The sequence below is a fragment of the Prunus persica genome, chromosome G2 (assembly GCF_000346465.2).
Source record: "Prunus persica cultivar Lovell chromosome G2, Prunus_persica_NCBIv2, whole genome shotgun sequence".
NCBI lineage: Eukaryota > Viridiplantae > Streptophyta > Magnoliopsida > Rosales > Rosaceae > Prunus > Prunus persica.
The window spans coordinates 6,348,346-6,359,483 of record NC_034010.1 but is presented as its reverse complement, the minus strand read 5'-3'; the positions used below and the strand labels follow the sequence as shown (position 1 = coordinate 6,359,483).

The window sequence follows — 11,138 nt, the reverse complement described above, 5'->3', positions numbered from 1 at the left end:
ACTTAGACGGCGGAATTGTTTTCTAAGACGTAATAAATAATTCACCACGACGGTTTTTTCACCGTCGTTTAAATTGTTTTCAAACGACATTTTATTCCTTAAACCGTCGTTTTTATTGAATTACCACGTCATTTTTTTATTTCTTTAAACAGGTTACTAAAGTTGTTGATTATTCAAATATGGAGGCGCCATCTTCTTTACAAACCCTTTGTCGTTATGTGGAAACGACACTCGTAACTCAAGATAAGACCCTGCACTTTACAATTGATAAGGAGGTGTTTGGTCTAGAGCGCGATACCTTCCTCCTGCCTGAAGATATTACACAATTTGCAGGCATGGAGGAAATAGGAGCTACAGTCATTGCTGTATATATGAGGTTTGTCATTCTAAAATAATACGTCGTTGGTTTATTTATTGCGTCGTCTTAACTAACTAACCACGTCGTTAGTATGTACCGTCGTGATAAATTTATTATAACGTCGTTGTCTATTTCAGTACGTCGTGTGAAACCTTATAATACGTCGTTTTGTTATACATAACCGTCGTGTGTTTTTTTTGCGCTGACTTGTTTATATTATTTTATATATTTAGGTACTTACACGATGTTTTAAAACAAGCAAATATGTGCACAATGGTTGGCTTTATCGACCCTGCTACAGTTAGTGCCAGCTCTGGCACAATAGCTGACAGATCACGGCTTGTAGCATCACGACTTCAGAAGACTGACGGTGAACAGATTTTCCTCATGCCTTACAATCCAGGGTTAGTCTCCTTAACAGGATTTTGTTTTTATGATTTTCAATAAATGACAGCGTATAAACTAACCACGTCGGTGTTTTATTTTATTGAGTCGTTTGAAACGACTAACCACGTCGGTAGTTATTTATCGTCGTTATAAATATATAATGTCGTCGATTGCTACTTTATTTCGTCGTGTGAAATATTATAATACGTCGTTTTTGTAAATAACCGTCGTTTTTATATTAATTTTGTGCAGCCGTCATTGGATCTTGCTGATTGTAAGAGCAAAGAGGGAAACAGTCTATTTTCTGGATCCTCTGCCAGGAAATCGTGTGGTCGATGAAGAGGCCAAAGACATCGTGAACAGTGCCATAAAAATTTATAATTCCCACATAGCCAGATCAGGCCGTAAGGCAGTCATTTGGAAAACCCTGTCAGGCACACCAAAGCAACCCAGCAATGTCGAATGCGGGTATTACGTGATGCGCTTCATGAAGGACATCATCATGGATCCTTCCTTGGGGTTTGAGAAGAAGGTAAGAAGAAATAACCTTCAAACATTTTACGTCGTTTTTTGTATTATCAACGACGGTCATGTAAAATTACCGTCGTTGAATAGATATACTACGTCGGTTATGGTCGTCTGTGATTGAATTTCCTTTTATTTATAAACCCTAATAGTCATTGTTTTTATGCAGTATGCGAAGGGAAAACAGGAAGAGCCATACCCCCAAGAAGCAATTGATGAAGTCCGGAATGAATGGGCAGAGTTTGTTTGCATTCAACTGGAATAGGGGAATTATTGAACACTTGATATTTATGTATAATGTACAAATTTTGTCTATAATATATAATGTAAAAATTTGTTGAGGTTTTCTTAAAGTAAAAACAAAAACAAACATACAAAATGCGTAACCGACGTGTAATAATTTTCCAACGACGTAATAAAGTCAAAAGCCGTCGTTTTTTGTGGTTTCGTTTTAAACAAATCCGGCGTAAAAGGATATTTAGACGACGTTCTTTGAACAATGGAGTCGTTTATGGTTTACAACGTCTTCAATTTCTTAAGGGTTCAGGGTAGTACTTTGTAACGACAGTGGTTAAGTCGAGGAATATATATTTTACGTCGGATAGTTAAATATCCGCCATCGTTTCTCATTTAAACGACGTCATTTTAACAACTTAGTCGTCTATTACAATTTACAACGTCTACAATTTATCAACACCGACGTGGTTTGTTGTTGTGATAAGAATATTTTATTATTTTTATATCAAAATATTCAAAATAAATTTAAAATAAATCAGAAAAATGCAAAGTCAACTCCTATGAAGTCATTGATATATTTTCTTCCCCCTAAACCTTGAAAAAATTCATTTTGAATTACAAAAATTTAAAATGAACATCCAAAACAAAATTGTTTTGATGAGTCATAAAATCACTTCTAGTTTTATGGTTTAGGGTTTAGAGTCTAGGGTTTAGAGATTAGGGTTGTTATTTATTGGGGTTTATTTTTAAAGTATAATTTTTGGGTAGTCTAGGGTATATATTAGGCTGTAAAACCATAAACCCTTTTATAAAGTTAATTTTTAAAATTATATAATTTAGTTTTAAGGGTTTAGGGTATTAATTGTTAACGACGGTGGTTGAGTCGTGGAATACATATGTTACGTCGTGCAGTAAATTATCCGACATAGTTTCTACTTTAAACGACGTCATTTTAATATGTAAGTCGTCTATTATAATTTACAACGTTTTCAATTTCTTAACCCCGACGTGGTTTTTCAGTCGTCTTTATATCAAAATATTGAAAATAAATTTAAAATTAATCCGAAAAATGAAGCGTCAAAATAAACGGCGTTACGTTCAGTGTTTCCGTCGTGGAATATTACATTTATGTCGGTTCTTGTAGAACTTTCGCCATGGTTTTTCTTTCGAAGTTTTAAAGAGCGCGCGCTCTAAAAATTTTCACGCGTCCTAAATTTTTTTATATTTGGCTCTTATTCTTATTCTTCTAACCCTGAACCCTAAAATTTTCAGATTTCGCGCAACATAACATTTCGCTCTCTCACTTCTGCTCTAATTAAAAGTTGCTCTCTCACTTCTGCTCCGTCGAATCTGTGAGCTCGTCCAACCTGTAAGTACAAACCCTATCTTCCCCTTGTAAATTCATTGAATGATATTAGGTTGTTTTGTTAAAGGGTTTTAGGTATATGCTTTGCGATCTGTTAATAATGTGCTTATAAGTATGGGTTCATGGATTTTCTGTTTAATGGGTTCATGGATTACATTATCTGTTATGTTGAATTGGGAATGGATTTAATTTTGTCGGATCTTTTAATCACCCTATGTTATGTTGAATTGGGAATGGATTTATTGTTTTCATGCTTGGTTTCATGTATATGTTGTTTTCTTGCTTGGTTTCATATATATGTTGTGTTCTTAATGGGTTTTGGGTTCTTGAAAATAAACTGAGACACGACGCCTTTTTAGGCATACGCCGACGATTACACGACGGTTTATGAAAAAACCGTCGTTGTATTACTTATACACGACGGTTTTTTCATAAACCGTCGTTTGTATTACTTATATTAGACGACGTCTGTTGAAAATCCGTCGTCTATATATGCCAAATACGTCTGTTTTTGTTTAAAACCCGTCGTCTTTGTTGTGTATTACTTGCTATTAGATCTTTGTATAATCTGCTATAGTGATGGTCATTGCCTGTATTTTCACTTTATTATAGATAATAGGTTATAGTGTCGGAGATGGATAAGTCAATGATGCACTCGGATAGAAGATCGAAGGCATATGAGTTTGGGGTGGAAGCATTTTTGAACTTTGCTGTAGAAAATCTTCTAACTACAACACATATCCGTTGTCCATGTGTTAAATGTGTTAATTTGAAGTTGTTTGGGGTTGGAATTATAAGGGATCACTTATACTTTAATGGAATTGACCAAAGCTATAAGAATTGGACATTTCACGGAGAACCTTGGGAAGCAACTACTAATGCTAGTAGAAATGTTGAAGAAGATGATGGCCATAGTAGGTACAGTTTTGTGTCTGAAGAAATTGATATGGATGATAATGATTTTGGTTCCGATCCGTATGAGTTTGCCAATGTGATTGGGGATGGAGATCAACCAGTGTACCCTGGTTGTAGAAAGTACACGAAGTTATCGGCATTAGTGAAGTTGTATAATTTGAAGGCAAAACATGGGATGAGTGATGTCTGTTTTACAGAATTATTGATACTTCAAGGCGATTTGCTTCCATAAGGAAATACAATACCAACCTCTATGTATGAGGCTAAAAAGACTTTGTGTGCATTGGGGCTGAGTTATGAGAAAATGCACGCATGCCCCAATGATTGCATCTTGTATAGGAAGGAGTATGAGGATTCAACTAATTGTCCTACTTGTGGTATCTCAAGGTGGAAGGAAGGCAAAGATTCAATCTTGAAAGAGGGTGTGCCAGCGAAGGTGGTGTGGTATTTTCCTCCAATTCCAAGGTTTAAAAGGATGTTTCAATCACATGAGACAGCTAAGAGTTTGACTTGGCATGCTCCTAGAAAATCAATTGACGGTCAGATGTCTCATCCGGCGGATTCCCCGTCTTGGAAACTTCTTGATGATAAATGGCCTGAGTTTGGTAATGAGCCGAGAAACTTGAGATTGGCTCTTTCATCTGATGGATTCAATCCCCACAGTTCTCTAAGTAGCAGATATAGTTGTTGGCCGGTTATCTTAGTTACATATAATCTCCCTCCATGGCTGTGCATGAAACGAAAGTTCATGATGTTAACCTTATTGATTTTCGGTCCTAAACAACCCGGAAATGATATAGACGTCTACTTGGAGCCTTTGATTGATGATTTAAAATCTTTGTGGGATGGGATTAGAGGAGTGTATGATGCACATAATGGAGAATACTTTACACTCAGAGCTGCATTAATGTGGACAATTAATGATTTCCCCGCCTATGGAAACTTATCTGGTTGTGTTGTTAAAGGATATAAAGCTTGTCCAATATGCGGCGATGATACACCTAGTCACAGGTTGAAAAATGGCCACAAAATTTGTTACATTGGGCATAGAAAATGGTTACCAATCAATCATCCATATAGGAGGCAACGTGCAGCTTTTAATGGGAAACCTGAATATGGCATACCTCCCGAGCCATTAACCGGAGAAGAAGTGCTGCATATGGTTGAAAATGGTGACAGAGTTTGTTGGAAGAAGAAATCAATATTCTTTGATCTCGAGTATTGGAAATACCTTCCTGTAAGGCATGCCCTAGATGTTATGCACATTGAGAAGAATGTTTGTGATAGTATCATTGGTACATTGCTGGAGATCCCTGGAAAAAATAAAGATGGGATTGCTGCTCGATTAGATTTATTGAACATGGGGGTCAAAACTGATTTGCAACCCGAGTATGGAGAAAGACGTACTCGTTTGCCTCCTGGGCCTTGGAATTTGTCAAGAGTAGAGAAGAGAGAGGTTTGCAATTCTTTCTATGGTATGAAGGTCCCTGAAGGTTATTCTTCAAATATTAAAAATCTTGTATCTTTACAAGATTCAAGACTTCTTGGCCTTAAATCACATGATTGTCATACCTTAATGCAACAATTGCTCCCTGTGGCAATTCGTTCTGTTTTGGAGAAGCCTGCAAGGTATGCAATAACTCGTTTGTGCTTCTTCTTCAATGCTATATGTGCAAAGACTGTTGATGTTTCCAAGCTAGATAAGTTGGAAGAAGATGTAGTAGTTACTCTGTGTTTGCTTGAGAAGTACTTTCCCCCTTCATTCTTTGATATCATGGTTCATCTAGTAGTACATCTTGTCAGAGAAGTTCGTCTATGTGGGCCAGTATATTTTCGGTGGATGTATCCGTTTGAAAGATATATGAAAGTGCTGAAGGGGTATGTTCAGAATCGTACTCGTCCCGAAGGTTGCATTGCTGAGCGGTATATAGCTGAAGAAGCGGTAGAGTGTTGTACTCAGCATTTATCTGATGTTAGTACAGTTGGAGTGCCTTCAAGCCAAAAGATGGGGCTTTCAAAGCCATTATCAGGTTGCACAGTGAGCGTAGTTGATCAGGACCTGTTGAATCAAGCACATCTATATGTCTTGGAGAATACGGAGGAAGTCCTACCTTATATCGAGTACGTATGAGCTTTATTCTTTAAGTTTCCATTTTAAATTATTTCTTATGTTTATCTTCTATATTTAGGATCGTAATGCTTGAATTTTTCGTGTCATGTGGGCAACATATGATCCACATCAAGACTGCTTATCCAAAATTTAGAAAGAGAACAAAGTGGCTGCAGGATAAGCACAATAGCACTTTCATTCAATGGCTACGCTTCAAGGTATATGTTGTTGAATAACATATTTCTCTTTTAATTTTCTTCTTATTTATATGTTAGATTGAATTAAGATATGATTAATTTGCAGGTTCAAAGTGAACTTGAGGAAGACAATCATGGCGTATCAGAAAATTTAAGGTGGCTAGCAGCTGGTCCAAACATGTCAGTGCCATTATATAGGAGCTATCTTATTAAAGGTATTAAATTCAATATCAAGGCACAAGATGATGTGCGGACAACTCAAAATAGTGGAGTTTATTTACTTGCACATACCATGCAAGTTGCTAGTGCCAAGGATAAAAACCCAATTCTCTCAAATATGGGTTTCTATGGTGTCATTCAAGAAATTTGGGACCTTGACTACCAAAAGTTTACAATCCCAGTCTTTAGGTGTGATTGGATAGATAGTTCTGGTCTTGTAGTCGACGAACTTGGATTTACCCTTGTAGATTTGAGTAAAATTGGACATAGGAATGACCAATTTGTTTTGGCTTCTCAAGTCAAACAAATATTTTTTGTTGACGACCCGATGCATCGTGGTTGGTCGGTAGTGTTATCAATGCCTAATAGAGAATATAATGATGTTATTGGTGATGAAGTCTTAGGTGATGTGATAATTGAGTGTGAGCCATTTACTAGAGGGATGCCAAATGTTGACACATTTGATGAACTGGTGGGTGAGTTAGGCGGTCAAAATATTCGAGATGGGTGTGAAGATATATGGATTGAATGATGCTTATGTAATTGGCAGTGTATGACATTAATTTTGTAATATATTGTAATGTGATTTCTTCACTTTCTACGTTCAAATAAAACACGACGTTATTGTGAATCAGTTATTCAGCATATTTACCGACGTCTTAAAGCAACGTAACAATGAAGAACCACGACGCTATTGTGAAGCAATTATTCAGGATATCACGTCGGTGAAGGATTAAGAACCGCCATGTAATTCAAAATAACACGACTCCAATCCCATAATACCGACGTCTAAAAACGAGATATATAATCTGAACGTTAAAAAATACGACGTCATCATACATTTTCCACGTCGCAAGTTCTTTTATAAACGAAGAGGAACGAAATGAATTCCGACGGAAATTCATTATAACCGCCGTCTAATAACAATTAAACGACGTTATTTGTAATACGGCTCTCATCATAATCTACGCCGTCTATATGTTCTGTAATACGGCTCTCATTTATTTGGAACCGACGTTGTTTAGAAGTTCAACGTCGTCTATATTATTAAGTGCGTCGTGAGTAATGAATACATATAAATACAACGTCGACTATATAAATGTGTACGTCGTAAATAATGACACTGACAACTATTTCCACGTCATCTTTTTTAGAAAAATCGAAGTGGAAAATTTATTTCACGACGGTTTTTTGTAAATAAGAGACGTAGTAGATTTCAATAACGTCGTCTTCTCATGTATTTAAAGACGTCATATTTTTTCTTGTCGTGTAAATTATATTTAACGGCGTAGTATTTTAGTTGTCGTCGTTGTATGTATATCTTGCGGCCTTGTTCTTTTAATATGTGTCAGATTTTTCCTTTTTAACGACGGTGATTTTTTTGAGTTGGTTGTCTATTCTCATCCTCGACTATTTTCTAGAACTTTAGCAGACTAAACACGTCTGTTTTTATTTTTCCGACGTTGTTTTGTTTAACAACGTCTAATATTTATCGTCGTTGTTTGTTTCTGAAAATAGGACGTATAAATTTTGTAATACGACTCTCATATATTTGTAACCGACGTTGTTTAGTTTTTCAACGTCTAATCTATAAACACATACGTCGTAAATAATGACACTGACAACTATTTCCACGTCATCTTTTATCGAAAAATCGAAGTGGAAAATTAATTTTACGACGGTTGTTTTTATATATGCGACGTAGTATGTATCAATAACGTCGTCTTCTAATGTATTTAAAGACGTCATATTTTTTATTGTCGTGAAAATTATATTTAACGTCGTCGTATTTTTATTTTCGTCGTTGTATGTCTATCTTGCGGCCTTGTTCTCTTAATATGTGTCATATTTTTTCTTTTTAACGACGGTTTTTTTAGAGAGTTGGTCGTCTATTATCATCCTCGATTGCTTTTTTTAGATCTTTTTGCAGTACAAAGACGTCGTTTTGTATTTGTTGATGACGTTGTATATTTTAACAACGACGGTTATTTAGCGTCGTGGTTTATGAGGGAAAAGATGACGGTGGATTCCACGACCATTGAAAACCCCAATACACGACGGTGATTTACCGTCGTCTTTTTGCTTTTTTGTAGTAGTGATTATTGTTTGATGTAATTTTATGTTTGCATTCGTAAAAGTCATTATATATATATATTTTTAGTATAAGTGATAGTCTAAATTATTGGGGAAGAGAATTTCTTGTGTACGCATACAACAATAATGCAGTGAGGATTCGAATATAAGACCTTTAATATGCAAGTTAAGACTATTTTCTATTAAATTGGACCTCGATCACCAATTATATTTTTTTGTTTTATTGACAATTTGATTTCTAAGTCACATCAACTGTCTATATCTGATATACATGTGAGAAGCATTAAAACATTTTATAAGAAAATTTGTGTACACACCACAAACAATGCTGAAGCACTTAACATGGGAGACTATAATAAGAAACATAACATATTAAAGTGATGGCAATCCAATTTAAAAGAACAAATTGTTACATCACTCAAGTAAATGGTATATTTTTTATTATGTTAAATTAATCACCACAACTTGTTGATCACGTTAGTTGCCCCATTATATGAACAATTATATATTATGTAATGTCATTGACTCGCTCTATACCTCCTAAGTACGAGAAATTATAAAATGGTATTAGAGTATGATAATGTGGTATAATTTGTATATGTATTATAATATAGGAGGATATAATTGTTGATATTTCTTATTTTTGGAAATAATATCAATAAATATTCACTTATATTATAACATGTGGACAAATTATATCATGTGCTTATTCTACCGTACTGCACTATAATAATTCACTAAGTTCAACCTTTCAACGATATTGATGACATATTTTGAGAAGAACTAAGTGGGCCGAAATATTAAAACAAAATTTAAAAATCAAAATGTGTTGTAAAAGTTTGAAGGTGGAGCCCACAGAGGAAGTTTCCTTGCATCTTCCAGGAACTTTCCTTCCCTGTATTTTACCAAAACCTTAGCCTATAAATAGATACCTCCCCCTACTTGTAAAATATACACTGAAGACATTCATCAGAACATATGAATGAGAAAATCAGTCTCTCCTCTCTATTCCAATTCTCTACTTTTTCTCTCCACATTTACAACACGATATCAGCACGAGTCTTTAACCGGCTGAAATCTCTGATTTCTTGATCCCAGAAATTGATCAAGACACCCAGTTCGAAACCAAGCCCAGATTGCCCACCCAAAACCAACCCAGTTTTGTACAGAGCCACACGGATTGCTTGCCAGTAAAATTTCACACAAAACCTCCGATCTAGAGAACCAATTCTCTGCTCCGAGCCCAACAACTTCCATTCGGTGTTGTCCAACCAACCTCAGCATCTCCATTTTTCTCAAAAATTGCCATTTTCTCAACCAAAGTCTCTCTCTTGGATTTCCTTTCTGGGTTCTCTGTTTTCTATATGCAAAAGCATACCAGAACCGAACCCGAAGAAAATTACTCTCCCAGATAACCCAGCAAACAAACACAGAGAGCACAGGTTGAGCTGAGCTGAGCAAACAAACCTACCTCTATTGCCTTGCTTGAGCTGAGGAAGAAAACTCTGTACCAACCACAGACGATCCCTACCTCCCAACCACACCAGTGGAGTAACAAACTCTCTGGTTCGCTCCCTCCCTAGACTGTCAGCTGCTTTCTTCATCTCCAACTACATAATCAACCAGCCTCGTGTCCAAGTCCATTTCTTCATGGAAAAGGCTTTTGCAATGGCCGCCAGCCATGACAAGGCAACTTGGTCGTTGCTGTCTTTGGAGGCTTGCCAGAAAATCGAATACAAAAAAAAAAAAAGAAAAAAAAAAGGCAAGAGAGAGGCAGAAGATGAGAAGTAGTGAAAGAAGAAAAGACAATGAAAGGGTGGAGGAAATTGAGAAAGCAACAGGCAAAAGTAGCCAACTTGATTTTTGCATTGTGGGCGGCATTATTGGTGCTGGCCAACTTGATTTTTGCATTGTGGGCGGCATTATTGGTGCTGGCCAACTTGCTTCAGTGGAAAGCAAAGCAAAGGAAACAAAAGGCAAAGCGGCAGACCCCATAAAGGGAAGAAGCTTAAGATGCAGGTCTATAGTGCAGGTACATAATTATATTATTTTAATATTATATAATTATTAAAGGTGTGCAGGGATACAGCGAAGCCGATCGGCCAATATCATAGCGTTATCCCCACTACTGTGATATCATGTCATTGTCGAAAGACAATCACTTGTCTCTGCTTTTTACGTCATGGATGGGCATGTAAGTAAACTGCTAATTTGAAATTCAATTAAAATTTGAAATGTGTGTGTTTGCTTTATTTAAACTGAATGCCCACCATCCTGCAACAATGAAAGGAATCTTCAGCGTAGGCAGGTACAATTATACTTACAGCTATAGAAAATGCCTGTTTCTGTTTAAGTCCAAATAAAAATAATATATATATATATACATATATATATATACATTTATACAGGTGGATCATGGATGGATATCAATTATTGATGCTGTAAGTGTATGTAAGGCAATATTTATTTAAAGTATGGTGCGAGTTTATCGTCCATACCAGTAATTTATTTACCAGCAATTTATTCTATGGATTAAATGTGCTGTATGATGAGTTTTTACAGTATACAGATCAGGACCAGAAGTTCTTTGATCCTCATCATACAATTACATCAGGACTTGAAGATCCTTGATGATGATGTTAATATGAGAGCTGGCAGTCTCTCCGGTACTATATTTGTAAACATGTGATCGGACTTGAGGGTCCTTGATCCCTGACATGTAAATAAGGA

The 11,138-nt window shown here is 36.1% G+C and overlaps 1 long non-coding RNA gene across 2 annotated transcripts; it reads left to right on the top strand.

The window, feature by feature from the left end:
* On the top strand, positions 9,093 to 10,903 carry LOC109947007. 2 transcript variants are annotated; one of them, XR_002270016.1, is made up of 3 exons: positions 9,094 to 10,602; positions 10,698 to 10,716; positions 10,817 to 10,903. It is a non-coding gene; the product is annotated as an uncharacterized LOC109947007 (long non-coding RNA). The 2 variants fall into 2 exon arrangements; XR_002270015.1 differs by having other exon boundaries at positions 9,093 to 10,716.